Source organism: Castor canadensis, chromosome 1, assembly GCF_047511655.1.
Source record: "Castor canadensis chromosome 1, mCasCan1.hap1v2, whole genome shotgun sequence".
Taxonomy (NCBI): domain Eukaryota; kingdom Metazoa; phylum Chordata; class Mammalia; order Rodentia; family Castoridae; genus Castor; species Castor canadensis.
In genome coordinates, this window is record NC_133386.1 from 85,909,248 (window position 1) to 85,934,147 (window position 24,900).

Sequence of the window (24,900 nt, forward strand, 5' to 3'; positions counted from 1 at the left end):
TTTTCTTTTTGTTTTGGTGGTAGTGGGTTTTAGAACTCAGGGCCTCATGCTTGCCGGGCAGGTGCTCTGCTACTTGAGTCGTATCACCAACCTTTTTTTGTGAAGGGTTTTAAGAGATAGGGTCTCCTGAACTACGTGCCTGGGCTGATCTCTGCCTCATGAGTAGCTAGGATTACAGGTGTGAGCCGCTGGTGCCTGGCCAAAATTAGTAATCTTTAAACCAACTAAGAGCAAGTAAAAGCAGGGGGCTCATTAAGGGTTTCCCTGAGAAACCATCCCACATGTCTAGCAAGATGCATCAAGTGTCTGGGTATAGTGGTGCATGACTGTAATGCCTGCACTAGAAGGCTAAGGCAGGATGGTCAGGAGTTGAATTTGAGACCAACCTGGGCTACTGAACAAGACCTTGTCTCACCACCACCCCCCAAAAACATGAAAAATCTCTTCTCTTCCATTTAAGCATAATCTTCCTTCCAGTTAAATGATTGCTAAGTTTTAATGCATATGGTGTTACTCAAAGTGTCTGACCAAAGTACAGTACACTAGAACTGCTCAGGCTACAGGCTAAAGATGTAAAGTTTGGCGCTGGTGTTATTGCTTGGTGGTAGAATGCCTGACTAGTGTGCTCAAGAGCCTGGGCTGGATCCCTAACACCTCAAAAAACAGATTTTGGGGTGTTACCTAACCTTAGTTCTACTGAATCACAATTTCTGGGGTGTGCCTGAAATACGGCCGGTTAAACCCAGTTCCCCAAATAATTCATGCATTCAAGTAGAAACGAGGGTATTTTTCAACAATCCATCCGCACTTTTTGATCTCGTGCTCTGCTGCAGCTGCTGCCAACTCTGAAAAATCAATCCCTTGGGCTGGGGGCGTGGCGCCAGGGGGCGTGGTTCAAAGGGGGGCGTGTCTCAAGCGATAGAGCCTAGCAAGCAGGCAACCCTGAGTCAGCCCCAGAACTGCCAAAACACAAAAATAAAAAATCAATCAATCACTTCACTTTGACAAAGCTTTGTGGGTAGCCTTGAACTCCAGGTTGTTAGGGAGATAAGAGTTTCTGTGTTAGAAATGCAAATATCAGTTACAGGAGTTAGGAATTCCAGATCATATCTCAAAACTAAATAGACTGCTGGGGGCTTGGCGTGGCTCAAGTGGTAGGGCGCTAGCCGCACAAACACAAGGCCCTCAGTTCAACCCCAGTACCAGCAGGAAAAAAAAAAAAGTTTAAAAGCAAATAGATACAACTCCGTCCATTATTTCATGTGGCAACTATAAAAGATGAATGTATTTGACCTTCTTATATAAATAGCACCAGGCTTTCAACACCTAATGCTATTCTATGTAAGTTTTTTTTTCTTGTTCTGGAGTTTGAACTCAAATCCTACACCTTGAGCCACTCCACCAGCCCTGTTTTTGTGATGGGTTTTTTTGAGATAGGGTCTCATGAACTATTTCCCCGGGCTGGCTTTGAACCTCGATCCTCCTGATCTCTGCCTCCTGAGTAGCTAGGATTACAGGTGTGAACCACCACCACCGTCCGCCTTAAAAAGGAGAGAAACTGGGGCAACTAATTACTTTGTATCTTCATCACGAGGTGTACTTTTTGAAAATTGTAAGGGAAGATTAGAATTATTTGTCTGGTTTTTTCCCTCTTTTTCTCGATGACTGACTTCCTGCCCACCTCATCTGTGAATTCCTGTTAGTAAGGCAGCTGATGGCACTTGTGGGAATGAGAGACCCACTGTCTGCTCTTGCCACGTGAGTGTAAGCCACTCCCGGAGGTGGAGACCTCTCTTTGTAATTCCCCTGCTATTTTCTAACATCCTCCAGATATGGAGAAAGCCAGCTCCTCATCTCATGGGCTGGTTACACTGTTCTGATTCCCTGTGTTATCCAACAAAAATACAAGAGTTCATCAAAAATCGGTTCACCCCAGTTTCAAAAACGGTCTTGGAAATTATTTCCTTACTTCAAAGAAGGTACTCTTACATTTTTAAAAAAAATTTTTTGTGGTGCTGGATATCAAACCCTGGTCCTTGTGTATGCTGGGCAAGTGCTCTACTATTGAGCTACAGCCCCAGACTCTCCCCTTCACCAAATTGTCCAGGCTGTTCTCAAACTTATGACACTCCAGTCTTAGCATTCCCAGTGCTGGTATTACAGGTGTGTACCACCAGGCCTGTAATTCTTAATTCTTAAAAAAGATCAAAGAAAATCATCGAAACGCATGTTTACTTTGTATTATTGGAAGAGTTTTTTTTTTTTTTTGTGGCACTGGGGCTTGAACCTTTGTCTTTGAAGCATGAGGAAAACAAAACAAAAGAGAACAGGAAATGACCAGCCCAGTACATCCAGCAAAGGGAAAAACAAACAAACAAAATCCCTCCTATTCAGTACTCCAGGCTCAGTTGCAGGGCCATGGGGCTGAGATAATTTCCTTGATTACTCCGAGATTGTTAATTTTTCAGTGTGTACTTGAAACAGCTAAAATTCTCTGCAAGGCACAGAGGGAGAAGGCAAACCAGCTCTGGGGAAGAAAGGATTGCTGAGCAGAGCAGCCCTGGCTGAGCCCCAGCTGCTGGAGCCCACTGAGAATGACAGACAGGAGACAGGACACCCAAGACACTCACATGCTTGTCTCCCTCTGCCCCTCATCCAGCTTGCTATTAGGGAGAGGAATTGTACCTCCAGATGTATTTTCAGCCATGAAAATTATTTCAACTATCTCCATTCTTAAGTTTTCCTTTGCATTGTGAAGATCTCATTCAAACATTTTAAATAGTCCTAGAAGCAAAAGCCTCGATTCTTCAGAAAAAAAATGGGAAAATAGTTGCAAGCGTTTTTACCAACAATTCCAGCGTGATGGTTTGTTACACTGTTCTTGTCAGCACTGCTGGAGGCCCAGCTTTACAAAGCGAGTCAGGACGGACCTCAGCCACACTTGTTCTCAGCTTTTGAGCTCAGGGCCTTTGCTGTGAGGCAGGCGCTCAGCCACTTGAGTCATGTCCTGGCCCCTGTCCTCAACTTTTGACTTGGGATTGCTCTGACCTTAGAGACTAAGTGCTAGGCTTGTGGGTGACACTTCAGTGAGATGCAGAAAATAGGAAGTACCAATCAAGGTTTTTGAGTGATAGGAAAATGTGAACTTGAACAGTATATATATGTACACACAAAGAAAAAAGTAAATGGATTTGCAAACTCACTATTTGCTACATCTGTAAAAGAAAAAAACGTAGGCAATAGTGATTTATTTGATTCATTCATTCATTTATTTTTGGCAGTATTGGGGTTTGAACTTAGGACTTCTCGAATGAGTCACGTCTTCAGCCTGGTGACAAGAATTTATATTCTGACCTTTCTCTCTCTCTCTCTCTCTCTCTCTCTCTCTCTCTCTTTTGTTCTGGGGCTTGAACTCAGGGCCTATACCTCGAGCCACTCGCCCATTTTTGTGTTTTTTCTTTTTTGAGATTGGGTCTCACAAACTATTTGCCTGGCATGGCTTGGAACCTCGATCTTCCTGCTCTCTGCCGCCTGAGTAGCTAGGATTTAAAAGAATTCAAGCCGGGGTCTGGTGGGCCTATAATCCTAATTACTTGGGAGGCTGAGATCAGGAGGACCCGAGTTTGAGACCAGCATGGGCAAATAGTTTGCAAGACCCCCATCTCCAAAATAACCAGAACAAAATGGACCGGAGGTGTGGCTCAAGAGGTAGAGTGCCTGCTCTGCAACTGTGAAGCCCTGAGTTCAAACCTAAGTCTCACAAAAACAGATAAAACAACAACAAAATAATAACATAAAACAAAACCCCAGTGAACACTCCGGTGAATGAATGGTCTTGTTGCAATGAATTACCACTGAACTCAGTGAACCAGATTAATTCACCCAGTATGTACCAAGCAGTGTCATTGGTGATCCAAAAATACAGAAGACAGGCCCTTTAGAGCTCTGGTGAAGTGGCTCATGTGGTAGGTGTTCAAACCCCAGTGCAGCCAAAAAGAAAAGGTCCTTGACCTGCAGGAGGATTAGTGGGGAGATTGAGGGTCCTGGAGGAGAGGAGCTTCAACGGGAAGTGGTACGTGTGTCAGCATGGTGCCCACAGGTGCCTGGCATCCTGTCACCCTCACGAACCTCAGGGAAATGTTTTTTAATTACCTGGAACAAGGGCTAAAAATCTGCGTGAGATAGGTGGTGCTGGAGGTGTTTAGTGCTCAGCCCGGTGACCCTTCCTTGACCCAGGGCCACTGAGGGGTGAAGGAGTGGCCGCTCACCTCCACTGACTACAGAGACCGATTTAGCCTCTACTTTTTTCTTTCTTCACTAATTCGACCTCTACTGTCACAGTTTTGTTCTGTTTTCCACTCTCCTCCCCTCTCCACAGCTTCCTATGTTGCCTTTCTGAACAAGAATAGCAGGTGCACCAGCTGCGGGTGGTTGGTTTTGTCAGTTCAGGTGCGAGAGCCTAGGGCTGCTGCCCTTGGTCCCTTTGTTTCTCTTTGACGGAAGAACATAAGGCAAGTCTTCCAACTTTGTACTTGGAGTTCTCACTCCTTTCTTCCTAGTGTTTTCAAAATAGTGACCCAATCTTTTTGGCTTAATTTAGTACAGACTTCATCTTGAACCCAGTTCTTCCCAGCATTGACTGCTGGCATTAACAATATGAACAGAAACGTGTCCTGTTGATACAGAATCTGTGGCATCACCCTCACAGAAACTCAGGAAAAGCCCACAGGGATCTACGAAATAACTTAAAGGTTTAAAAATTTTTTTTCTGGCAGTACTGGTGTTTGAACTCAAGGCCTTACCACTTGAACCATTCCACTAGCCCTTAAAAAAATGTTTTTTTAAATTACCTGGAATAAGGGCTAAAAATGTCTGTGAGATAGGTGGTGCTGTTTCTATTTTATTTTATTATTATTTTTTTGGTGGGAGTGGAGCATGAACTCAGGGCTTTCCACTTGCAAAGTAGGCACTCTAATACTTGAGCCACAGCTTTGTTCACTTTGCTCTGGTTATTTTGGAGGTGAGGTCTTATGAACTATTTCCTCAGGCTGGCCTTGAACTACTATCCTCCTGATCTCAGCCTCCCAAGTAGCTAGATTACAATGGTGAGCCACCAATACTGGGCTTGTTCTCTATTTCAAATAGCAGGGAAGTAAGGGTTGAGGTGATGAGTAAGGATCATACAACAGAAAGCAGAACTGGAGCTGGTAGAACACCTGATTAGCATGTACCAGGCCCTGGGTTTGATCCTCAGCATCAAAACCAACAACTAACCAATCTAGCAAACAAAAAAATCCCAAAACACAAACCAGGCACATGCCAGGTGCCAGTGGCTCATGCCTGTAATCCTAGCTACTCAGGAAGCAGAAATTAGAAAGACTGAGGTTCAAAGCCAGCCTGGGCAAATGGTTCTTAAGACCCTATCTTGAAAAAACCCTTCATATAGAAGGGCTGGAGTGGCTCAAGGTGTAGGCCTTGAGTTCAAGCTCCAGTACTGCAAAAAAAAAAAAAGACAGAGTCTTGCTGTGTATCCCAGGCTGACCCCAAACTTTCCATCTCTCTGCCTCTGCCTCCCCTGTGCTGAGATTATAGCTATATCTCACCATGCCAGGCTCTAAAATCAATTTTTTTGGGTTTTCTTTTTTTTGACAGTACTGGAGTTTGAACTCAGGCATTCTACCACTTGAGCCCTAAGCTCAGTTTTTATGAAAGAGATAAAACAGAACTGGGCCTTAGATGCTTAGTTTGTAGTAAACAAAGGAGACAAAGAAATTAAGTGAGAAGTGTGGGGGATAAAGGGAAAGGGAAAGAGCTCAGCTAGAGGAGCCCAAGGTCACACAGAGGTTGTACTTTATTATTTTATTTTTGTGCAGTACTGGGGCTTGAACTCATGAGCTACACCTTGAGCCACTCCACCAGTCCTTTTTTGTGATGGGTAATTTTGAGATAGGGTCTCGTGAACTATTTGCCCAGGGTTGCTTTGAAACTTGATCCTCCTGAGTAGCTAGGATTACAGGTGTGAGCCACCAGTGCCTGGCCAAGTGTACTTTATTTTTAATTTTTAAAATTTTTGGCAGTACTGGGATTTGAACTCAGGACCTTGTGCTTTGCTAGGCAGATACTCTACCCATTGAGTCACGCTGTCAGCCTTTTTTTTTTTCCAGATAAGGTCTTACACTTTTGCCACTCTGGGAGCTGAGTCTAAACCACAATCTTCTTAACTATGCCTACTGTGTAGCTGGGATTATAGTCATGACCACCACACCCAGTTTGTTGGTTGAGATGTACCACGGCTGGCTTTGAACCAAGATCCTCCTGATCTCTGTCTCTCTAGTAGCTGGGATTACAGGCATGAGCCACATTGCCCAGCACCAAAATGTTCTTTAGAATAGGAACTGGCAAACTGTGGTGTACTAGACAAGTCTAGCTCACTGCTTGTTTTTGTACAAGCTACTAGATAGGAATGGTTTTAATATTTTTTAAAGGGCAGGAGAAAATTAAAAAGGAATAAAACTTCCTAACATGAAATTCATATTTAAGGTTCATCAAAAAGGCTTTACCGGTTGGGCCATTTACTCAGGAATGGCCCAAGTGGTAACAGTGGCTGTAAGCATGAGGCCCTGTGTTCCAACCCCAATACCACCAAAAAAAGAAAAAAGAAAAAAGCTTTACTGGGGCATAGTAATTTCTTTTACACGGTGTTTGTGTGTGTGTTGTGCTGAGGACTGAACCCAGGCCAGTGCACACGCCAAGCAAGTGCCCTACTGCCCAGCCACATCCCCAGCCCTATCTGCTTTCATGCTCCAAGGGCAGAATTTGCAGGACAGAGACCAATGGCCGACAGAGTCTAAATCTTTGCTACCTGGCCATTTACAGAAAAAGTCTGCTGACACCCACTGTGAAGCTTCACCACTCCCAGGGTGGTCTGCAGGCCAAAAACAGGGGACAATTCTCTACCAGCAGCTCCAGTACCCCAAACTTTCTAGTCCTGCTGATTCTCAGCAACAGGGGTGGAAACTGGAGGGCAGTTTCTGGTCTGTTTTCTAAGAAACTTCTGAATTCTATTATCTTTACAAATATAAGACGAAAAAATAATTTTTCAATATTTTTTATTAATCTTTTTTATGAAATGAAAAGAAACTCCTATGATCGATTAAGGAAGGTGGTTGTGTCTGGGTGGTTTGTGGGGTTGTGTGGTTTTTTTTCTGTTTGTTTCTTTTTCTCTTTTTAACCTTAAGCTTTAAATTGAAACATTCTCAGATGTTTGGGAGGAAAACATTCTGTGAAAATGGGTCCTCATGCTTGCCTTCTGGGGAGGCGGTCCCGAGCAGGTGAACCATATGGCATTTGTGCATATGTTACATGCAAACCGCACCCTCCTGGTCTCCCCAGCCTTTGCTCTTGGGTTATTGTGCTTTCCCCTTACTTTGCTACATTTCTATAGTTAAGTTGGTTTTATGTGAACAATTCATGTTTAGGGGAAAAAGAAAAACACCCTTAAAATCTCTTTCAACTCCTCCTGCAAATAAAAACAATAAATGAAAAAAAAAAAAAAAAAAAAACCCCAAAACGGGACAACCCTCAGGCCCTCCCAGTCTTGTTCAAGTCAAATCTGCAGATTTGCAACTTCCCAAATGATTGTGTACACATCTAAGGTCTAGAAGCCTTGTGAAATGACTGCTGTTTAGGTTCAAGGGTTGGAGAAGAGCAAGCATAGGAGGCAGAGGCAGAAGGGACAAGGTCCACAGGCACAAAGAATGTCAGCCATCTGCTGTCCTTTGACAGCCACACATTCCTGCCCCTGGCCTCAGGGATTCCTGCATATTGAGTGCAGAGAAGGAGGAGCAAAGGAAATACAAATCTGCATCTGTTATTAAACTGGGCTTTGCCTCCATCTTGAACCAACAGGAGGCTAACCGAATTAGTCACTGTGCAGCCAGCCAGTCTGGGGATGTAACCTAGCATCAGAGCACTGGCCCAGCGGGTGTGAGGCTCGGGTTGGATCCCAGCACCAAAAAAACCCAAAAAAACCAACCAAACAAACAAAAAAACCCAACTTCCGGTCCTCTGGCCAGCAGGACGTCCAGTCTGGGAGAACTGGCCTGAAGCACAGCTGTAGGGAAGTTGGGTTTTTTTTGTTTGGTGGCACAGGGAAGTTTTAAGAGATAGTAGCTTGGCTGAGTGCTGGTGGCTCACACCTGTAATCCTAGCAGAGATCAGGTGGATCACTGTTCAAGCCAGCCTGGGCAAATAGTTCACAAGACCCTATCTTGAAAATTCCCATCACAAAAAATAGTGCTGGTGGATTGGCTCAAGGTGAAGGCCCCGAGTTCAAACCTCAGTACTGCAAAAAAAAAAAAAAAATGAGTAGCTCAGAGGTTTTGTTAAAGCATGTCTTGCAGATGCTAGAATAGATAGGAGTAAGATGACACAGGCTACAGTCCTGCCTCACAGACACCCTGGAAGGACAGAGCTTCCTAACTTGCTCTTTAATCATGAGTCAATTCTAGGAAGAAATAAGTGCCTGGCTCTCCAATGGAAACCATACTGGAGTTTAATTTATAAACTCTGTTCCCTGCCACAAAACATCACTGTGTATCCATTCTCTGATGCTATGGTCCTACCTGACCACAGAACAAGCTGTACAGGTGGCCTACTGCCTGAGCCATGTCCCCAGCCCACACCTGTGCACTTAAATCTGATTTACACCCCCTGACAGAATGTGCCAGGCAGGCTCCAGGACGTATATATAAATGAACAAATGGGTCTGAATTCAAGAAGTTGACTGTGTAAACAGAAGATAGATATGGAAAACAGTGAACCACAAAACCACCTTTGGGACAGCACAGAGAATGAAACAAGTGATTCTAAATAGAAATACGTATTTCTCTCCCTCTCTCTTTCTCTCTCTATATATCAAATATTTTTTATTTCAAAACATTTTATTAACTAATTATTTTGGTGGTGCTGGGGTTTGAACTCAGGCCCTTGCACTTGCTAGGCAGGCACTCTATCATTTGAGCCACACTGCCAGCCCTTTTTGAGTGTTGGGTATTTTTAAGATTTATTTATTTGGATACATGTACTTTTAACTTAGAAGTTGTTTTTTTGGTCCTGGTTTGAAGTCAGGGACTCAGGCACTGAGCCACCTAGCCCTGTACTTTTAACATTTGTGGAAAAGTTCAAATGTACACAAACGTAGAATGAATGAGAGAATAATCCTCCCTACCCCCCTATTCTTCCCCCAACCACTTACACCTTTCCCACTGAATCACGTGCCAGGCCTCACACACATGTCGGGGATGCAAGGCTTCTTTGAGTTAGATTTGAAGGATGCATAGGAGCTCACTACACTGAAAAGAGAATGAAGAGGCTCCAGGGGAGGGACTGGCTTGAACTCCAGTAAGAGGGCAGGAAAATGCAATTCCAGACCAGCTGGGCTTGAGGGAAGAATTTTACAGATGTTTGCAGGAAATAAGATTAAAGGTTAGCCTGATGCTGGTGTCTTACTCCTGTAATCCTAGCTACTCAGGAGGCAGAGATCGGAAGGATAGCAGCCAGAAGCCAGCCCAGGCAAAAAAAAAAAAAAAAAAAGAAAAGGGTGTGGGGGGATGACTGGTGGAGTGGCTTAAGTGGTAGAGCCTAGCTAGCGTGAGGCCCTGAGTTCAAACACCAGTACCACCAAAAAAACCCCAAAAGATTAAAGGTTGAGCAAAACCAGAATGAGGGCAAGAACACTCTTGTCTTGTTGTTTTTTGCACAGTTTGGAGCCACTTGCCACTCCAGGTCACCAAGCTGAAACTGAGCGGCTAATCTGACCTTCCCAGAAAGCAGACTAAAGAGATAATAGCCAATTTGCCCAAACTGGGCAATGTCAGTTGGCACGAAAATGATGTTCCCTCTGCTTTAATCCACACACAAGGAAGTGTCCTAATGTGACCTAATCATTTATTTCCCAATGTTCTATCCCTCAGTTACAATGAAAGCGACTTTGAAGGACCAATCTACTTTTTGTTCTTTTGCTCTTTCTTCAGCCTTTGTCTATAAAAGCAGCCTCTTCCGTCAGCCCTTCAGAAGCAGCTTCTACTGTACTGAATGAAGTGCTGCTGATTCTAGAGTTAAATACAGGGCCAGGCCTGGGGATGTTGCTCAGCAGAACAGCTCTTGCCTAGCATGTCTGAGGCTCTGGCTTCCATCCCAAGCATCATTTAAAAAAAAAGAAAGGCTAAGTGAGATCTTCTTTAACAAAATTTTATTTTACTTTTTATTAGCATACATTGATAGTATGAGGGCTTTCATTGTGATAATTTCATAGATGCATACAGATACAGTGAACTTTGAACAAGTATAATTAAGATCTTTAGAAGCTGGGCATCGGTGGCTCACGCCTGTAATCCTAGCTACTCAGAAGGCAGAGATCAGGAGGATTGTCGTTCGAAGTCAGCCTGGGCAAATAATTTGAGAGACCCTCTCTTAAAAATGACTCAGGTGACAGAGAGCCTGCCTAGCAAGTGTGAAGCCCAGAGTTAAAACTGCAATATTGCCAAAAACAAAACAAAACAAAAAACTCAAAGAACTTTAGAGAGAGGTTTAGTGATGCACCATTACAATCCCCAATCTCAGAATTGAGAGTTCAAAACCAACTTGGATTAAATAGGGAACGCTATTTAAAAAGAAAAACAAAAACATGGCTGGGCTGGCAAAGTGGCTTAAGTGGTAGAGCACCTGCCTAGTAAGCATGAGGTCCTGAGTTCAAAACCCAGTACCACAGGAAAAAAAAAAATTGCAACTTGCCTTTTGGAAGTAGGGGTAAGACTGTGACCCTCCATGCTGGGGCCATTGAATGATTTATTAACATGATAAAATGGCATTGGTACAAGATGGATTTATATAGAAATGTAAGTATGCCTGTTCTCCACGGGGATTGGCTCTACAGGGCCTTAGAAACTGACATAATGCTAGTCAGGCAGCTCTACCACTCCTGCCACTCTGCCAGCCAACAAAATATACCATTTTAAAGCTTTTATTTGTTTTTTACAGTGCTAGGAATCAAACTCAGGGCCTTGAAGGTGCTAGGCAAACATTCTACCACTGGTTACATCCCCAACCTGAAAAATGTTTTGAAGCTCTATATACATGGAGCAAACAGCAATTGCTCCATATTTTCAAAGGATTTAGGACTTAAACTGCCTAGGACTGAACTGAGGAGGAGAGTGGCTCTTGGAGTGGCCATGGATACAGCAGGCCTAGGGCTGCCTGGTTCCAGTGACACGCACACCAGAGGAGGAAGGCCCGGCTCAGGTCTTTACCCTGGAGCCTAACACTGTCTGTCTCACCTCAGGACACATGCACCTTATCTGGAGGCCAGGCCAAAATACAGGTCCAATGGGCCCAAGGGTTACTGCATCTGTAGGTTTGGATGGGGTTGATCATGTGCATTTGAGGGCTGGTGGAGTGGCTCAGGTAGAAGAGGGCCTGTCTAGCAAGCATAGGGCCCTGAGTTCAAATCCCAGTACTGCCCCTCCTCCAAATAATTTTGTGCATTTGAACAAGTTTTTGGTTCTTTGAAACTTGGTGCCTGTACTTCACTTGGAGAACCATTGCCTGAAAATGGTGGCTGGTTTAGCAAACTATCAGTCTCAGAGATCAGACACAGAAACTAGGCGGCTCGTGCTATACTCCCCTGTGCCTCCCTGCACCAAATCCTGCTAGCCTGCAAGAACAAGATCAGAATGACTGTTTCCCTGGCATTTTGCTCTGGGTTATAAATCTTCCATTACTTCGTGTACATGTTAAATATAATAGTTGAACAAGTATGTTTTTAGCTATAATAACGTCTTTACAAATCAAGGATGTCACTACATAGACTATATGATCATTTCAGGAGAGTCACATTTATAAAGTGGAAGATCAGGCTGCTGTCCTGTTGGACCATCTTTGGAAAGCGGAAGGTCAAATCCTGTGGGGTCCAGCAAGTTCCAGGTGCAGCTAATCTTGCGGGCATCTCCTGATTACACAACCCACTTTTCCTGGCTTCCGGGAGTTGCTGGTTTTCCCTCAGCTCACCCCAATAGACACACTGGTGGCAGTATTCCTTGGAAAACTTGTGGGAAGAGAGCAGTCGGGACTGAGCAGCAGGGTTTGGGCAAGGCGTGATGAGTAAGCAGGCTTTCAACACAGAATGTGCTTTATGGTTGTAAAATTTCTCTGCAGCCACGTAGCTGTAGGGATACGGATGAGCCAAGAGCCCGCCGTGGAAGTTCAGTTTTGCTCGCAGGTGTGGCCAGCTGCCTCCCAGTCTAAGTTCAATGTGTGCTTGGCTAAGTGCTTCCTCTTTGGGTGTCTGTGCATCATACTTAACCATGTTCCCGAAGTTCTCTGGCGGCACACAGGCAAATTATTTTCAGTATAGCTTTGCAGTGTCATAATGCATTCATGGATTCATTTGCTCAGTCTCAGTCATTTGTCCCCCACTGATTGAATGTCAGGCACCACCAGACTTGTCACTGGAACTACAAAGACGAGCAGATTATGGTGTCAGACCATAGGGCGTTTAGGACACTTAGAGAAGACAGGCACGGACAAAGATAATTTCAGCAAGGAAATAAGTATTGACACAGAGGTATGTGTGGGAAAGCTGACTGATGGAGCCCAAAACCTACCCCAGAGGACATGACATTGGACCTGAGTCTTGGAATAAAAGTGGGGATTCTCTAATCTAGGTCAAGAAAGCAGGGCGACAAAGCAAGTGAATTTGTCAACATGGTTGCTTTGTAGGGTGTGACAGCACAGGGACTGGAAAAGAAGGTATAGACATCAAATAACTAGACAGACCAGTTTTTGTCCTGGACAATGTCATTTGGAATATAAAGTAGGAAAATTTCAGGAAGTGTGACAAATAACTGGAGTTTTAAGTATGTATTTTTTGGTGCCACTGGGTCTTGAACTCAGGACCTCACAATTGCTAAGCAGGTGCTCTTAACACTAGAGCCACTGCCAACTTTATTTTTCTGTGACATGTTATTTCATGATAGGGTTTTGTAAACTATTTTTCTGGGCTGGCTTTGAACTGAGATCCTCCTGATCTCTGCCTCCTGATTAACTGGGATTACAGGTGTGAGCCACTAGCACCTGTCGAGGTTTTAGTATATTAATTTTAACCTTAAAGGCAATTACCTCTAGAGTTAAAACAATCAATTTTAACAAACTGAATGAGAAGGAACATTCAGTTAAATGTGTATTAGGAAGTTCTGTATAGGAAATAGAGGACTCACGATACTTTTTTTTTTTTGCGGTATTGGGACTTAAACTCAGGGCCTACACCTTGAGCCACTCCACCAGCCCTTTTTTGTGAAGGTTTTTTTTTTTTTTTTTTTTTTGAGATAGGGTCTTGTGGAACTATTTGCCTGGGCTGGCTTTGAACTGTGATCCTCCTGATCTCTGCCTCCTGAGTAGCTAGCATTAAAGGCATGAGCCACCAGAGCCCAGCAGATACTTTGAGTTTTGTTTTTACATTTTTTATTATCATATTATTGTTGTACTGGGGGCACACTGTGATACTTACAAAAGTTCTTATGATATATCACAGCTGAATTCACCACCCCCATCATTCTCCTAGACTCGATTCTTCATAAGATGGCAGCAGGTAGACCCCCATCTGAACTCAGTCACACAGTTTGAATATGACTATCGTAAGAATAATGAATGGCAAGATTTATCAGAAGAGGTTTGTTCCCATCAGGCCCAACTACGTAAATCTCAAGTCCGTAGACCTTTTGCTTGATTTGGGACCGAGGTGTTGGATTATCAATGTTACAAAGGTCCTGTGGCTCAAGGGGTAGACCGTCTGCCAAGCAAGTGCAAGTCCCTGAGTTCTAAACCCCAGTTCCACCCAACAAAAAAAGTTCCTGAATTTTTCAAATTTATATTTATAGTTTTAAATATCTACAAAGTGATGTTCTCATTAAAACCCCCCACCCCTTTTTTTTCAAGATAGGGTCTTGAGCACTACTCGTCTGGGCTGGCTTTGAACCCTGATCCTCATGATCTCTGCCTCCTTGAGTAGCTAGGATTACAGACCTGAGCCACCTGTGCACAACTTCAAGTTCTCATTTCTTTTGCAATTTTAGTATATGAACTTAAGACTTCCCACTTGTAAAGCAGGTGCTCCGGGCCTTGTCAGTGAGCCATGTCTGTCTGTCCGCCTGAGCACAGGTCTGTCCACACACTGCTGCTGCTTATGAGCAAAATGCAATGAGCCGTTTCCTCCCGCGCTTGTGACCATTTCCTCAGTGTGTTTTCCCAGTTGCTGCTGCTTTGCGGTCGATGGCACACAGCTGTCCTCACTGTCAATCTTTCTGAGTTTACCTGCAAGTTATTCACACCAGCCGTTAGCCTGGAACGCAGTGATCCTATCTTCAGTACCCTGCCAGAAAATGCTGCCATGTCACAGTGGCAAGTGTGGCTTCCTGGGCTGCCTCCTGGCAAAGGGCGCGTGCCTGTCCAGCTTTGGGGCAGTTCCAGGGTCTGCTGGATGCAGAGGAGGTGTTGAAGGGCTGTTGAAATGCCTGCCCTGGCACACAGGGCTCACTTGGAACACAGAGCAGAGCTGCTGCCTGAGCTAGGACTTCCCACCCTCCTGGGCTCCAAGGTGACATTTACAGCTGTGCTGCCTCACTCGGTGAGTGAGGGATCCTTACTTCCACTTTATTGGCAGGACCAGCACTGTGCCATGGAATGAATGTGCTACAAATCTTTCTTTCGAGCCATCCTGGTGGAGAGGCTGGCCATAGGAGGTTTAGACCTGGCTTCCTGAGTTAGCTCTGACTTGGGGATGCTCTTGGATGCTAGGGAAATTCTGACTCAGTCTGCCTGAAACAAAAGGAAAATGTACTATTTTTTTGTAACTAGAAGCAGGGTGAGCGAGCCGCAGGCCCTGTGTGATCAGTGCTGGTATTAGGGGCACGGGTTCTTTTTGTTGTCTACTCTTTCCATCCTACATGTTGGCATCATCGTGACACCAGTCCTGTGGGATCTCCCTTAGGGTTCCCAGATGATTCCCACGGAGGCTGCCAGTGTTGGGAGGAAACCTCTCCCATCGAGGACTGGAAATCATTTCCTTCAGTCTGATCAGCCCAACTCAGGTCTCCAGACTACAACCTCTGGAGCAATACGGCCTTTGTGGAGGGCTCAGACCTGCCCTGGACGTAGGGAGGTATTAGCCATATGGGGCCACTGGGGCCATGGAGCACCTGAACTCTGGCTGATCTGAATTAATATGTGTTGTAAATGTAAAATCCTCCGCAGATTCTAAACACTTCATATACATAAAAATAAAATCTATTTTTTGTATTGATTACATATTGAAATAATGTTTTTTGTACATTATCTTCTTTTTACCCCTGCCCTCCCTGTTCTCCTTCCTCACCCTCTCTTTAGTCCTAGCCCCCACCTCTCTTTTTTTTTTTTGGCAGTACTGGGATTTGAACTCAGGGCCTGCACCTTGGGCCACTCCACCAGGGATTTTTTTTTTTTTTACAAAAAGTATTTTTATTAAATGAAAGAATCAGTCTGGTGGGTCAAATATGAAATATACAAAACTTTACATCAGATCTCCCAAAGCAGCACAAAGCCTCTCAAGAGCAGGGAGGCTCCCGCTTACCAAGATGCCACAGCAGGAGGTCACAGCTGCGGTAGCCCAGGTTGTGGGGAGGAGCCCCATCAGAAGCTTCAGGTCACCTGTGGGTCCTCTCAGGCTTGCCCACACATCTCAGTGTTCTGTACAAATGCTCTGTTTCATTTAAAAATCCTTCAAAATTCTGACAGCTTCGACCAAAAAAACAAGCAGGACAGGATGCCAGGCTCTTGCTACATTGTTCTCTAAAAGTCTTGTTGGACCCCCAAAATTTTCATCCTATTGACATGCTTGTGACATCTACAGGGACCCCCCAAAACCCTCCTTTGGGACAAGAAACCACTCACTCCAGTCTCGCTGCACAAGGCTCTGCTGAGCTCTTTGGCACTGACTCCCCGTAACACTCTGCCACTTTAAAAAGTAGACGTTCCTATAGTAAAACTTCTTAAAAACACCTATTTCTGCAAAATAATGTGTTTCTGTATGTGGAGCTCTGCAAAATATACGTCTTTCTCTAGAAAGGGACCTAAGCCAAGGGCTAGCGCAGGGCAAGTGAGGTGGCTGCCCTCTGAGGCCCAAGTCCTCCTTACAGAGAGTGTAAAGCGGCATCGACTCGGACGTACTGGGGTGTCGCTTTCTTCTAGCAGGGCCAGGCTGCTCTCCATCTCCAGCACTGGGCAGCTCTTCACCAAACATCTGCTGCTGATGTGGCTGAACAGCTCTGAAGTGGACAGGTAGGATGCTGGGAGACACTGGCATAGGACCTTGTGAGCCTGTTCTGATGAGCTTGCCAGTGTGGGAGTCATAGATCCGAACTTCCAGGCCAGGCTGGACCTTGGGGTGGACAGGTGTCGGTGGAACAAGGCTGCTGGAAGCATAGTCTGCCTGTCAGGAGAGGCAGCAGGGCTGTTCTCCCTGTGTGCCCAGGCGTCGTCATCTGTGAGTGGAAAGAGATGCTCCTCCACTTTGTCCCAGCGCTCCAGGCAGCTCCACAGCCAGTCTGGACTGACCACGTGCAGGTGCCAGCACTCCTGTTGCCTGGTGCACCTTCTCCGTGCCAGCCCGTGCTGCAATGAGGTGGGTAGCCCTATCAGGGGCATCAGGACTCTGCACCAGCTGGGTGAGGACCTTAGCTCCCAGGGCCGTGGCATGGTAGTGCTCCCGGGTCTTCTCAACTGGGAAGTTCGTTGGGTGCAGCCCACTGAATATCACAGCCACATCTGCCAGCACCTTGCTCTTGAGTTCCCGCACAATCTTCCGTATGCCTGGAGCCTCCTCCAGCTCCTTGTTGAGGTACCTGTCGTATTTCGCGTAGTAGTCAGTATGCGCGCGCACGAGGATCTCCTCCAGGTATATCAGATGGTCATCATCCTCTGTATCCTTCTCGTTCTTTTCCTCCTCCCCTGCGCTCTGGTCCAGGCACTCGCCTGCAGTGACACCTGACTGCTCACTGTTCTGGGACTCTGTCTCAGCCTCCTTCCAGTCTGCACAGCCATTGCCCAGGCCACAGAGACAATCTCGCTCTCCCTCCTCCTGCATGTCCAGATCTGGCCCTTTGTCCTGTAGATGAACACTGGGCCCAGACTCTCCTGGGGGTCCCACTCCTGCAGATCTACCTCTACTTGCATCAGGAGGCCCTCCCTGCTGTGGGACTCTAGCTCCATCTTGGGCAGCTGGAGACTTTTCCTGGCCTCTTTTCTCCTCACATTCCCCATCAGAGGTGGTACTGGAGGATGACTTCTGACTTTCTGACTCGCCGCTGTTGCTGTCACTGGACAAATCAAAATCCAAGTCTGAGCCAGATGTGCCCTGAGTGGGTCTTGCCCCTGGTGAGGTCTGATTAGCCTGTTCACAAGACATCTGGGGCTCTGAAGCATCTGCTGGCTCCTGGCCACTGGAGCTGCTGACAGAGGAGACCTGGATGGGGGAGCAGGAGTCCCGCTCATCTGCTTTACTGGGAGAAACTCCCAGCACAGCCTCACCACCATTGAGCTCCCAGAAGGGCTTCCCAAGGCCGTTGCTCTGCTCTGCCCCCAGGAACAGGTTTGCCTTCCCCTTCCTCAGAGTCTTTCACAGATGAACCTTGTTCCAAGATGTTGGCACCTTTAGAAGAATCGTTTACTTTCTTTCTTGTCTAAGATTCCCGGGACCCAGGGGGTGCGTTCACATCACCTGTGCCTGGGAAATATACATACTTCTTCACAGTTATCAGGTTGGGGGCAAACTTCCAGACATCTTCTCGATCATCAACAATACAAACCATTTAGTCTCCACATGGGAAGAGATTTCTAAGGTTTCCTGTTTTAGAAAACGGGTCAACACATTCATCCTGTGACAATATTCGATGAGAAAAAAGCTTCTTCTTGGGGTATAAAAAGCCTGCGATGGTGTGTGCATAGAGTCGGCTGCCAAAAGTGAAGACATGCAGCTCATACAGCTTGGCAGTCTTCTCTAGAAAGTCCTTGCAGTGAGGCCACAGACGGGTGGGCAGCATTGGCTCACCCCGACCCAGCTGGAAGTGGAAGATGCCTTTGTTTGACATCTGGGGACAGTGCTGTGTGGATCAGTGTCTGGTCCAAATCAATCATGAGGGCCAGTTTTCTGTTTTGATGTAGTCGTTGCTGGTCCTCTCTTCCTAGTAGTTCAGCTTGCTCAGAGCTCACCATCAACTCTGGCACACTGTGAACCGTGGACACGGTCGCTGTGGACAGTGGCACCTGCTGCTTCCCATTCTTACTTTGCAGCTGGGTCAGGTCTTGGCCGCATTCAGCACACAGGCCCTTCATGACAACAGGGTGGCTGCATCCCTCTAATCTCACCAACAGTGCCCCGGGGACCACAACCTGGCCCGGCTGCGCGCACAGCTCACGCACCACGCCGGCGCGCTCCGACCTGTGCCCGCGTTCGGCCCGCTGGGCGCGCACACAGCCCCCGGAGGCGGCGCGGGCTGGGGCTGGCCTGGCAGGCTGCGCGGAAGCGGCGGCCTCGCACACGGCTAGCACCGAGCCGATGCGCACAGTCGCGCCAGCCGCTACCCTCCACTCGAGCAGGCGCAGCGGCGCAGGGCACGGGCAGCGCACCTCGGCCACGGCTGCCATCAGGGAGCCGTCGGCGGGAACGCGGGCGGCGGGCAGCGCCTCCATCGCGGCTGGGGCGGGCGGAGGGGCGGTGAGGACCGCGGGCGCTCAGGGCACGGCGCCCACCGCGGGCGGCGGCGACACTTTTTTTTTTTTTGAGATAGGGACTTGTGAACTATTTGCTTAGGCTGGCTTCGAACCAGAGATCCTCCTGAGCTCTGCCTCCTGAGTAGTTAGGATTATAGGCATGAGGCAGTGGTGCTCGGGCCCGTTCCCCTTCTTTTTCTTCGTATTTTAAGACAGGGTCTTACTATGAGGCAGAGGCCGGATTTGAACTTTCAATCTTCCTGCCTCAGCCCCTAAGTGATGGGATGACAGGCATGTACTACCACACCTGACTCCGCTCTTCTTCTTCTTCTTTTAAAATTTTTGTTTTTATTCTCAGCGCTGGGGATAAACTCAGGGTCTTAAGCATGTTAGGCAAGCATTCTACTACTGAGTTCCACCCCTAGCCCCTGTTTTAGATATTCTGGGTTAAATAAAATTTATTCAATTAATTTCACCTGCTTGCTTTTACTCTTTAATGTCACTACGAGAAAATTTATAATCCTATTTCTAGTGGATGGCAGTTCTCTTTTTATTTTTGTGTGCTAGATTCCTGAACAAAATCATGGCTTCCTTTTTAGGAGGAAGTCTTCTGTCTTTAAAATAATGAACAGATCATACTTCTTTACAGATATTTAGCAGAGATGATGGACAAAGGCAAACAATGTGCGATATACATCCACTGAGAGCTACTTATGTGGAAATGTGCTGGCCTCAGTGTTGTGTGCAAAGCAATTGCTGACCAAGTCGGGCAGATAAGACATGCGGCTGTGAGGGGGACAGATAAAAGCTGTAGGATTTCAGACTCTGGAGAGATTGTCCTGTGTGAGAGCGGAATGTCCCCTTGATCTTGGCCTTAAACGTCCACATGGTTTCAGCTGACGAAGTTGGGTAGAGAGGGGTGACTCGAGAGATAGTCCAGGTAGAGGGCAAAGCAGAGAGAAAATGCTGATGTGCAGAAGTGTGTAAACTGGAATTTTAGGTTAGCTGAGACTGCAGGTTAGAGGAAAGAAGGCTGGAGCACACCAGCTCACGGTCTTAGAACACTGGGGTGGAGCCTAGTAGCAGCTTTGTTCTGGGATTTTGATGGGAACATGTATTAGGAGGATGGACAATGTCCTCCTAGTAAACATATCACTGATGCCCGAGTACATGAGCCTAATCAAGTGCTTCACCTCTCTTTCAGCCCTTAGGGAGCACTCAGAGGCCAGGTTTTGTGTTTCAGAGCAAGGCTGTGGCAGTGACTGCCTGGGTTCCGATTCCACAGTATGTGCTGTAAGAGTTTCTATTAAAAAGTTGGTTTTGCCAGCACCAGTTGCTCACACCTGTCATCCTAGCTATTCAGGAGGCAGAGATCAGGAGCATCAAGGTTTGAAGAGACCCCATCTCGAAAATGCCCATCACAAAAAAGGCTGGTGGAGTTGCTCAATGTGTAGGCCCTGAGTTCAAGCCCCAGAACCAAAAAAAAAAAAAAAAGAAGGAAGGAAAGAAGGAAGGAGGAGGAGGGAGGGAGCAAGGAACGGAGGAAGGAAGGAAGGAAGGAAGGAAAGTAAAGGAGGCAAAGATGGACTGCACTGGTGGATTGGAGACACTGGTGTACAAGTGGAAGTGTACCCCTGGGGATGGCAGAGGGGACCTGGCGGGGCAGCTTTTGAGTTTGGTTGTCATGATGGGGTTGGATGGTGGCAGGGAGCTGTCTTGGGCAGGGCTCAGGGTGACCATGACACTAGGGGAAGAGGTGATGGTCAGGACATGGCCCACAGGCAATGCTGGAGCTGGGGCAGCCTGTGGACCCTGGGCACAGGCCAGCTGGGGTCCAAACTGTCCAGCACTGAGGGCCACCATGGGCATGGATGGGACTTCCTGGAGATGTTTAGAGGCAGCCAGCCTCAGCTGGACCTCCTTTTAGTCCATGTACCACCAAGTGCCTCAAGGACAAAAAGCAGGGTACTTGTCACATTCTGTTGGCTTTTAGAATGCTGGCCTTAGCCTCTGTTCTTAGTACAAACCTGCAGAAGAACCCCCACGCTCAACAGAGTCTATTAGAGGATTGCATTTTGCAGAAATGCTCTTCTAACCACCAGGGTTAGCTTCCTGTTCCTGCCAGAAAGGACAAATTCTTACCCTGTGAGGTACAAACTAGCCTCCTCCGGTCCCAGCGAAATGCTCCCTTCTGGGTTGGAAGCAAAGGCTTGGAGGTGGACTTTCCCAACTTACTTCCTAACTTACTAATTAACTAACTGATTGACTGACTAACTAACTGACTGACTGACTGAATAACTAACTAACTTCTTTTCTTCCTCCCTCCCTCGTTCCTTCTTTCCTCAACAGGATCTTGATATGTACACTGGGGTGGTCTGGAACCCCTATGCATCCTCCTGCCTCAGCCTCCTGGGTGCTGGGATTATAGGTATGTACCACCACGCCTGGCTGTTGGAACCCAGGGCCTGACACACGCCCGGCAGGTGCTCCATCAGTGAGGCACACTCCAGCTCCCGGAGCTTTTCTTCAGGATGGTTTTCTGGTGAGTAAAGAAAACCCACGTGCCATCCTGCCCATCCCTGGGTGTGGAATGCCAGTGCCAGAGCCAGGGGGAACAGTGATAGTGAGCAATGCATTTTTCTCCTGACTAAAGGCTTTTATTTTCAAAAATAATTAAAGCACAAAGGAGAAAAAAATGATCTTTCATTCTCTATCAGAAATAATCACGGCAAAGGGCCGGGGATGTGGCTGGGTGAAGAGTGCTTGCCTAACGTGTGCAAGGTCCTGGGTTTGATCCCTGGCCCTGGGGGAAAACAAAAGATCAGAAACAGTCATTCTTACATTTTGGTGTAAGTGTTCACGGTTTATTTATTGATTTTTCTGGGCCTACTTTATTTAAACAAAAGTAAAATGACTATACTCAATTGACAACATATGCCAGTAAAATGCATCTGTTCACGAATGTTTTCAAAAGTACAAAAACTCAAATATGCCCAGCGGATGAAGAGGTAAATAAAAAAGCAGGAAGCATGGTACATTTTCAAGCTGGACCTTGAAGACGTTATGCTCAGAGGAAAAAGCCAACCACAAGAGAACACAGATTGTGTAACTCCATTTATAGAAAATGTCCAGAACAAGCTTGTCTATGGAGGAGAGAAGTAGACTTTGAGTTGGAGGGGGTGGGCAGCGGGGAAGTGGGGAGGGACTGCTAGTTGATATACGGTTTCTTTTTGGGGTGAGGAAATGTTCGGAAATTAGAAATTTGATAGTTGAATGACTGTGACTATAATAAAAGTCGCTAAATTGTACTGTCTGTGTGTGTGTGGCTGGGGGTTGAACCTAGGTCCTTGAACCTATGGCCTCTTACATGCTAATAAAGTACTACACCACTGCCCCTCCCCCCACCTCTTTTTTTCTAATTGTACACTTTTTGGGGGTGGGGGTGGAGCAGGGGCTTTGCGCGTGCTATGTAAATGCTGTAACATTGAGCTATATCCCCAGCCCTGAATTGTGTCTTTTTTGTTGGTGGTATTGGGGTTTGAACTCAGGGCCTGATGCTTGCTAGGCAGGCACTCTACCACTTGAGCCACTCCACCAGCCCTGGTTTTTGTTGGGTATTTTACAGACAGGGTCTTGCAAACCATTTGATGGGGCTGGCCTGGAACTGTTCCTGTCCTGATTTTTGCTTCCCGAGTAGCTAGGATTACAGGTGTGAGCCACCGGCACCCAGGAATTGTGCACTTTTAAAATGTGAATTTTATGGTATGTGAATTATATCTCAATACAGCATTTTGAAAAAGTAACCCCATTAGAATATATACAACGACATTTCCCCACAGTCCTAATAACTTTGCATCTGCAGCGTTTTAGTTACCAAGCAGTGCACATTCCTTGCAAAAGAATTAATGCAGAGGAGTGAAAATTAGAGAGCGTCTCTTTCCTCCTCTACTTTAACATATCCAGTATGCACTAAAAGTGATTTTTACCTCTTGTTCGCATGTTTGTAGAGCTTATGTTCAATGCTGGCCCACGTAGCTGTTTTGTTTTCTTTTTTAAGAGATGGGATCTTCCTGTGTAGGCCAGGCTGGCTTCCAACTTGTGATCCTCCTGCTTCTGCCTCCTGAGTGCTGGGATTAAAGGCATGTACCACCACACCCAGCTTTGCTTTCAATTGTTCCCTCTCCCTCCCCATGTCTGCTCTCACTCTCCTCCCATGCATTGCTGCCCACTCTAGTATGTTCAATATACATATTCTAAATTATACAAGTATCCTCAGAGAAGTATCACTTTTTGTATTTTCTTAAAAATTGGAAGTGGTATTGTGCTATGCTGTTTACTTATTTATTTGCATGACTGGAGTTTGAACTCGGAGCTTGGAGATTGCAAAGCAGTCACACCTCTGGAGCCACACCTCTCTCTTTTTTGTTTTAACTGAATACTTCTTCAGATTTCCATGTTCAAACTTGGCTAGAAATTTTAAATATTGTATTTTTTTATAATATTGTATTGCTAGATGCTATGACATTCAATTCTGAACACATCTCTTCACTGTTTCTTTATCAGCTTTAATGTTTGTTCATTTGACCCCCAATCTTAGATAGTACGAGAACAATCCATTCTACCTTCCTCCTTCTGTTTTCCTAATCTCTTTAGATTTGAAGTGGAAAAATTGGGACTCAGAAGGTTTAATACAGTGCTCACAAGCCTGCCTACACCTTTGGTTAGGCTAACCCTGGAGCCTCTGTAGGCTCCATTTTACTGAGTGAGTCAAAAGCAAGGGCAGAAAGAACTGGTGTGCCAAGAAGCCACCCAGGAATAACAGAGTAAGGTATGTGCTGTACAGAAGCTATTAGCATAGGCTTCTCTGACCTCAAACTCATAACCTCCTGCTTCAGCCTCCTCAGTGCTAGGATTACAGGCCTGCACAACCATGCCCCCTTGCATAAGTTTTAAAAGTATGTTACAATAGACGTTGTACGGGTGATTTATAGGATATACAAACGTGAATTTCCTCGACTAGCATCCCAATACTTCCCACAAAAAACACTTTTTCCCCCTGTGCAAGGCAGCAAGCCTAGGGTGTTGTGCATGCTAGGCTAGTGCTCTGCCACCAAGCTGCACTCCTAGTTCCCATTCTTGAATATTGAAAAGGTCCAACTCCCTGTCATACCCAGATTGCTTTCAATCTCAACTAAACTTCTGGGGAAAGCTTAAGTTTCAGATTGTGGAGTGCCACTGTAGAATGCTTTTGTAAAAGCAAGTGCTATTTGTGGTGCAGAAAGGAAGACCGGGACTAACGTGCATACTTGATTCCGACAGGGGACGATGCTCTTGAGAATATTAGCCTGTTTGTCCTCCTGCCAATGAGAGTGAAGTAGAAATAGATTTAGATTATGTACATGTGCTTGTTTATTTACTTACTTATATGTCCCCCTGAAAGTGGCACGAGGACTTGTGCATGGAGAAACAGATGGTCAAGTACGATTTCAGCCCAGTAGTGCAGCAATGGCTTCTCGCTTCAAGCACAGGACTGGCAGTGACGTGGAACTTCTGTGTCCTCCTCCCCCAACACCGAGATAAAGTGAAAGTAAACAGAGGGTGGAAAATTACAAGTGTGCTTCCTCCTCCAGGCCCATGGGAACAGAGGACAGAAAATTAATTTCCTTTCTTTTCACGATTGCTTGTACTCACAGCTCTCCTGCAAAGCTCCTGGGAATAATGTTCTATGTTACCCTTTGAGAGTAAAAACTTTTATAGTTGACTTTTCTGCTTCTGGTTGCCTTAAAAAAACTGAGGCATCTGAAAAGGCGTAGTGATCCATCTTAATTTACATTTGTATGAGAGAGAATTTATTCTTCAGCTGAAATGAGACATTTACCCCTGACCATTCATCGCAGGCAGGAACATGCTTTCACAGAGGAACTAGGCCATTTCCTAGAGTTCATCCTGCTTTTAACTTTAAATACTACACCAATGGTTTTGTATTTGGGGGAATTTCATTTTGAACAGTGATGTGCCGATCTCAGGGAGGAGATTAGGTTGTCTACTTGGAGCTAAACTCAACATCTCTTTCTGATTTCTTGCAAATGAAACAAAGGCTGA

The 24,900-nt window shown here is 46.0% G+C and overlaps 1 long non-coding RNA gene and 1 pseudogene across 2 annotated transcripts in view; one reads left to right on the forward strand and one right to left on the reverse strand.

Annotated features, from left to right (window-relative positions):
* Window positions 1-15,574: 15,574 nt before the first annotated feature.
* On the reverse strand, window positions 15,575-18,777 carry LOC109701217 (RNA polymerase II subunit A C-terminal domain phosphatase pseudogene; annotated as a pseudogene).
* Window positions 18,778-20,925: 2,148 nt separating this feature from the next.
* LOC141424834 (uncharacterized) overlaps window positions 20,926-24,900 on the forward strand; it is a 35,153-nt gene continuing 31,178 nt past the window's right edge. For both annotated transcript variants that reach the window (XR_012449782.1, XR_012449781.1), the window contains exons 1-2: window positions 20,926-21,014; window positions 21,148-21,340. This is a non-coding gene — a long non-coding RNA (uncharacterized lncRNA). The remainder of the gene's footprint in view (window positions 21,015-21,147; window positions 21,341-24,900) is intronic.